The following is a 7,696-nucleotide window of genomic DNA, read 5'->3' on the forward strand; positions in this document are numbered from 1 at the left end:
GGTAGTCAGTCTCCTCAGACTTGATTGCTGTTCAAATGCTATCCTCCTATTCCATGTGATTAGGGCCTTCACTCCCCACTCACAGTGGAACTGAACCAGTAGGTTATCGTTGGGAGTTTCTATCAGCACACAGATACAGGCTTCTTTTGTGACTTGCCCAAATATTTAATTAAAACAGGACATAGAACAGTCACAAAGAGACAAAGGCAGCAGTAATATTCCAGTCACAATGCTCAGTGCCAGATTCGATGGAAGTTTTAGGGCCAGGATTTGTACATTGATCAAAAAATATTATTTGCAAATATAGTACCTGAGGGTTTGAGTTGGCAAGAAAGATTTAGGAGGGGACCTAGGAGCAGTAATAATCTGATCCCTTACCTGGACAATGCTGCAAAACAATTAAGAAAGTTACTAGAATGCGAGGGTAAATAGCTGCAAGAACAGGGGAGAAGTGACCATCCTTCCATCATAAGGTCAGAAGTGGGGATGTTCGTTGATGACTGCACAATGTATCATTCGCAACAATATCCAGGCTTGGGCTGATAAATGGAAAGTGATTTTTCTACCACACAAGTGCCAGGCAATGATTACCACAAACAAGAGAGGATCTAACCATCACTCTTGTCATTCAGTGGCATTAGCATCACTGAATCTCTCACTATCAACATCTTGGGGTTACCATTGACCAGAGACTGAACTAGACTGTCCATATAAATACTGTGGCTACCAGGGCAGGTCAAAAGCTTAGAATCCTGAGGCAAATAATTCACCTCCTGACTCCCCAAAACCTGTCCACCGTCTACAAGCCACAAGCCAGGGGTGTGATGGAATACTCTTCACTTGCCTGGATGGGTACAGCTCCAACAGTGTGTACCAATGTACGAGATGCATTGCAGTAACTCTCTAAAGTTTCTTAGGCAGTACCTTCCAAACCCATTACCATCTAGGACAAAAGGAGCAAACACCTGGGAAAGCAACCACTGGGAGGATCCACTTCAAGTCACTCATCATCCTGACTTGGAACTATATAGCCATTCCGTCATGTCACTGGGACAAAATCCTGAAACTCCTTCCCTAACAGCACTGTGGGTGCACGTACATCTCAGGGACCACCTCAAGGACAACTAGGGATGGGCAATAAATGCTGGTCTCACCAGTAATGCCCACATTCCATAAATGAACTTTTAAAGAGTTGCACTAAGGCCTCATGGTGCATTGGTTGCACCTCACCTGGAGCACTCAATCCTGCAAAACATTGCAGAACACTTTCACATGCTCTGGTCAGGGATAGAGAAGAACAAAGAGACAAAGATAAAATTTAAGAAGGATCTGCCATTAAAAATGATTTGGGAACCTCACACTATACTGCCAATGAAGAAGACAGTTAGGGAGGGAAACCTTCTCAATGAATATAAAATTGTAAAATAATAAATGGATCAAACCAGGTAAAGCCAGGTCATTGCTTTGAAATAAGCCAGTAGTGTAGGACTGTAAGATATTAACTTACAATGGTGGGAAGTACATTTAAGATGGATTAGGAATAACATTTATATTTAAAGGGTGATAAATATTAGGAACAAAATGCTAAGGAAGGGATTGGAGTCAAACGTATCAAGAACGTCCCGTTTTAGCTAAATGTGAAAATTGCCGTGTTAGCTTTCTAGTAGAATGATCTTCAATGACCCATTAGTTATTCATTATCCTTGACTTTGCTTAAATGAGATAAATGACTATTCCAGTTCTGTCACTACCCCAGTAAAATCTGGCAGAAAGTAAAACAGGTGGCTGAGATAATCCTGTCACACCCAGCAGACTGGGTAACAATAACTTCCATTCACATCACATCTTTAATAATCAAATATCCCAACGCACTTTACAGGAACATCATCAAAATTTGACACTGCGCCACATAAGGAAATGTTCGGCATGACGGCCAAAAGCTAAACCAATGAGGTAGGTTTCCAGCAACACCTTCCAGGAGGAAAGAGAAGTAGAAAAGGAGATAGATTTAGGAAGGGGTTTCCAGAGCCAATGTGAAGCAAGTGAAAACAGGAATGTTCAAGTGGGGTTGGATTTTCACTCAGTCAGAAAGACTCCTGAATCATTAAAAAATGACAGATGGAACCTGATTCCAGGATCCCCCACCCCACAATTCCTACCCTCATTCCCAATACCCCCAGTTTTGGCTGATGCAGCATAAGGGTGTGGGTAACAAGCCCACATACTGCTCTCCCATCCTGGCCAGGTCAATTGCGGGGGTAGAATCATAGAATTTCTACAGTGCAGAAGAGGCCATTCAGCCCTTCATGCCTGCATTGACTCTCTGACAGAGTATCTTACTGAGGGCTTCTCCCCTGCCCTATTCCCATAACATCACACCTTTCCCATGGCTAATCCATCTAACCTACGGGGCAATTTACTATGGTGAATCCACCTCAGCACCTCAGGAGGCAAAAAAAACCCTGTTAAAAAATTCAGGGCAATGATTTACAAGGCCACCCATCCCACTTTGCAATAAAATGACCTCAACTGGGACTTTTCTAAAGTAAACTTCACCAAGCTGAGAAACAAAAACCAATGTCATTGAGGAAAACAGCAGAACAAGCCAACTGTTGACACTATAGTTCAATTTGGACCTTGAATAAAGTACTTCACCAGCATATGTATACATTCCTTGCCGAAAACTGACCAGAGGGGTATCCACATCATGAGAAATTACTAGAGAAAGCAAAATAAAGGCACGGTAGCACAACGGTTATCACCACTGTCTCACGACACCGAGGACTCAGGTTGATTTACCAGCTAGGATCAGTGATTGTGCGGACTCTGCACATTCTTGCCATGTCTGCGTAGGGATCCTTCAGGTGCTCCAGTTTCCTCCTACTGTCCAAAAGATGTGCTGGTTAGGTGCATTGGCCATGCTACATTCTCCCTCAGTGTACCCGAACAGATGCAGGATTGCGGCCATTAGGGGATTTTCACAATAACTTCATTGCCATGAAAATGTAAGTATACTTATGAGACTAATAAATAAACTTTTAATAAAGATGGACAGCTTTCCAGGTGGGTTCAAATCATTTTCTAACAAAGGCCGCAGAACATAATTGGGTACTGTGCTTTTAAAAGATGTCTCGTAGGACAGTATGGCTTGTTAATATGATAAACTATCTCTATTCCCTGAGGAAGGGTACACAGGATTGAATACACATTGGAGAATTCTACTGCAGTTGCAGTGGACGCAGACCCTGCTGACTGCCGAATTAGTCAGTGCAGGCTTCGAGGGCGAAAGGACTTGTTCCTGTGCTGTAATTTTCTATTCTTTGAGACCTCAGAGAGAGAGAATGAGCACGGCTGATCATCCAGAATAGAATCTACACCCACAGAAGCCAGTCATTTCTGGTGATTGTATGACTGGATGTTTGAACTAAATACTGGTGGCGTGTTTACTTGCTACAAGATGCAGAGCGGAACATTTTCTTGCTAGATATCACTGAAGGATCGACTTGCTGGGAGTAACGTAACAAAGCAGCTGTTTTTTATTAATTTATTTCTTTTCTCTTTTGTAATCATTTCCTGTAACCATTTTAATTTGCTGTAACTGTTCCACAACTGTGTCCGAGTAATTGTGGGCACAAGTAAATTAACCTCATTCAGCATAACCAGATTTTGAGTGAGCTAATTTGTTCTCTTATAATTTGCAGGTCAAAGATAGGGTGTAGGCCAGCTTTTGGATTATTCATAGTTCATGGCACCTTAGCGGAGTCATGGGGCGGCGCTGTGATGCAATGGTTAGCATTGCTGTCTCACAACACCAGAGACTCGGTTCGATTCCTGCCTTGGGTCACTGTCTGTGTGAGTTTACACATTCACCACATGGATTTCCTCCGGGTTCTCCAGTTTTTTTTTATTGGTTCGTGGGAAATGGGCATCGCAGGCTGGCCAGCATTTATTGCCCATCCTTAGTTGTCCTTGAGAAGGTGGTGGTGAGCTGCCTTCTTGAATCGCTGCAGTCCATGGACTCTGGGATGACCCACAATGCCGTTTAGGAGACGATTCCAGGATTTTGACCCAGCGACCATGAAGGAATGGCGATATATTTCCAAGTCAGGACGATGAATGTCTTGGAGGCGAACTTGCAGGTGGTGGTGTTCCCATATATCTGCTGCCTTTCTCCTTCTAGATGGAAGTGGTTGTGTTTGGAATGTGCTGTCTAAGGATTTTTAGTGAATTGCTGCAATGTATCTTGTGGGTAGTACACACTGCTGCTGCTGAGTGTCAGTGGTGGAGGGATTGAATGTTTGTAGATGTGGTGGCAGTCAAGTGGGCTGCTTTACCCTGGATGGTGTCGAGCTTCTTGAGTGTTGTTGGAGCTGCACCCATCCAGGCAAGTGGGGAGTATTCCATCACACTCCTGACTTGTGCCTTATAGATGGTGGGTAGGCTCTGGGGAGTCAGGAGGTGAGTCACTCGCTGCAGTATTCCTGGCCTCTGACCTGCTCTTGAAGCCACTGAATTCATGTGGTGTGTCCAGTTGGGTTTCCGGTCAATGGTAACCCCAAGGATGTTGACAGTGGGGGATTCAGTAATGGTAACACCACTGAATGTCAAAGTGCAGTGGTTAGAACATCTCTTATTGGTGATGGGTCATTGCCTGGCATTTGTGTGGTGCAAATGTTACTTCCACTTATCAGCCCAAGCCTGGATATTGTCCAGATCTTGTTGCATTTGAACATGGATTGCTTCAGTATCTGAGTAGTTGCAAGTGGTGCTGAACATTGTACAATCATCAGCGAATGTCCCCACATGACGGAGGGAAGGTCATTGATGAAGCAGCTGAAGATTGTTGGGCCTAGGACACTACCCTGAGGGACTCCTGCAGAGATGTCCTGGAGCTGAGATGACTGACCCTCCACAATCACAACCATCTTCCTATGTACCAGGTGTGACTCCAACGAGCGGAGAGTTTCATAGAATACCTACAGGACATTCGGCCCATTGTACCTGCACCGACCACAATCCCACCCAGGCCCTATTCCCATAACCCCACATGTTTACCCTACTAATGTTCCCTGATACTAGGGTCAATTGAGCATAGCCAATCAACCTAACCCGCTCATCTTTGGACTGTGGGAAGAAACTGGAGCGCCCTGAGGAAACGCACGCAGACATGAGGAGAAGGTACAAACTCCACACAGACAGTGACTCAAGGCCGGAATTGAACCCGGCTCCCTGGCGCTCTGAGGCAGCAGTGCTAACCATTGTCTCACCATGCCCTCTGATGCCCACTGATTCCAGTTTTGCAAGGGCTCTTCCCTGGAGTTTCCTCCCACACTCCAAAGATACGCGGTTAGGTGGATTGGCCATGCTACGTTGCACCTTAGCATCAGAGTGATTAGTAGGGTAAATACGTGTGGTTACAGGGATAGGGCCTGAGTGAAATTGTTGTCAGTGCAAATTTGATAGGCTGAATGGCCTCCATCTGCACACTAGGGATTCTATGATTCTATTCTCCAATAATTCTATAATAGTTTGGGAACCTTCTGGTAAATTTGGTGTAATTATGCTCACTACATGATCCCTCCTTTCCACTTCAATGCCAGTTCATGCCCTCACCAACCCCCATTGTCCCTATAGCCCCCATGCCAACAATGACAGCTCATGTTCCCCAACAGTCCATGGCCCTCTATAGACCCCAGGTCAATTCAATGTCAATTCATGCCCCATCCACATTCAATGTCCCACATATCCTCTGTGCCACCGCATGGTCCTTACATTCACTCAGTATACACCAGGTACAGAACCAATGAAACCAAAAGTAACAAGTAGTATGTGTGAGCTGCTTAAAAGAAACTCATTCATATTTCCTTGATGCAAACTGGTGTTCCTAGAAGCCTATAAAAATGTCAATCAGCTCAACCATTAAAGTATCAACACCAGAAGCTTGAAGCATTTAACATTCCTTTATCTTGTGCAGTTAGGCATTGAACCATTAGACTCATAGAGTCATAGGGTCATAAAGGTTTACAGCATGGAAACAGGCCCTTCGGCCCAACTTGGGTGACTAGTGGAGTGCCGCAGGGATTGGTGCTGGGGCCTCAACTATTTATCATTTATATAGATGATCTGGAGGTGGGGGCTGAGTGTAGGGTGTCGAAATTTGCTGATGACACAAAGATAAGTGGAAAAGCAAATTGTGCGGAGGGTGTGGAAAGTCTGCAAAGGGATCTAGATAGGCTGAGTGAGAGAGTGAAGACTTGGCAGATGGAGTACAATGTTAGCAAGTGTGAGGTTATCCACTTTGGCAGGAATAATAGTAGGAGGGATTACTATTTAAAGGCCGAAAAGCTGCAGCATTCTACGGTGCAGAGGGACCTGGGGGTCCTTGTGCATGAGTCGCAAAAACCCAGTCTGTAGGTGCAGCAGGTGATCAGGAAGGCAAATGGGATGCTGGCCTTTATAGCGAGGGGGATAGAATATAAAAGCAGGGATGTCTTGCTGCAACTGTACAGGGCACTGGTGAGGCCGCAGCTAGAGTACAGTGTGCAGTTTTGGTCGCCGCACTTGCGCAAGGATATTTTGGCCTTGGAAGGAGTGCAGAGGAGGTTCACTAGGCTGATACCGGAGATGAGCGGGTTGGACTATGAAGAGAGACTAAATAGACTGGGTCTGTACTGGTTGGAGTTTAGAAGGATGAGGGGGGATCTTATAGAGGCGTATAAGATAATGAAGGGGATGGATAGGATAGAGGTAGAGAGATTCTTCCCGCTCAGAAAGGATAGTAGGACTAGAGGGCACAGCCTCAAGATAAGGGGGGGTGCAGTTTAGAACGGAGTTGAGGAGGAACTTCTTCACTCAAAGGGTGGTGAATCTCTGGAATTCTCTGCCCGTTGAAGTGGTGGAGGCTACCTCACTAAATATATTTAAGTCACGGGTAGATAGGTTTTTGACAGACAAGGGAATTAAGGGTTATGGGGAGAAAGTGGGAAAGTGGAACTGAGCCACTTCAGATCAGCCATGATCTTATTGAATGGCGGGGCAGGCTCGAAGGGCTAGATGGCCTACTCCTGCTCCTACTTCTTACGTTCTTATGTTTGTCCATGCGGCCCTTTTTTAAAATCCCTAAGAGAGTCCCAATTGCCCGCATTTAGCCCATAACATCACCTCAAGCTATCTTCTCAAGAATCTTCTGATCTTGAACTTGAATCCCAATTTCCCTGCTGCCCACAAGAGCAGCGAGATTGTGGGAGGACTGCAGTCTCCATATTGCCCCCAGCAAGTTCCATACAATCCTGATTTGAACATAGCCTGCCATTTCCTCATATATGCTTGGCCAATGTACTGGAATTAGTGACCTGATACAAGCATAAGAACACCATCACTTCAATGACTGCAGCAGATCAAGACGAGGGCCCAAAATATCCTCCTCAGGCCGACTGCTGATGGCAAATAAATATGGCCTTGTCACCATTGCCCACATCTTGAATGCAGATAAAGAAAATAAGGGGACCCAAAATCCATGAATGTTGCAAGTTCAGTTGTTGGTGCTCTTGAACATTCTGGGGTTGGTGGAAGTTCTTTCTTTTGCATGTCAATGATGTGTCCTGGAGGATATCTTTGTAAGGTAGGGGATGGGGTGGTGAGGTGGGGGAGTTGAAATATCTTGGAGCAAATGTGGTGGTTCATCAATCTTTGAAGA

Source organism: Carcharhinus amblyrhynchos, chromosome 1 (assembly GCF_965287045.1).
Source record: "Carcharhinus amblyrhynchos chromosome 1, sCarAmb.v2.hapA, whole genome shotgun sequence".
Lineage (NCBI taxonomy): Eukaryota > Metazoa > Chordata > Chondrichthyes > Carcharhiniformes > Carcharhinidae > Carcharhinus > Carcharhinus amblyrhynchos.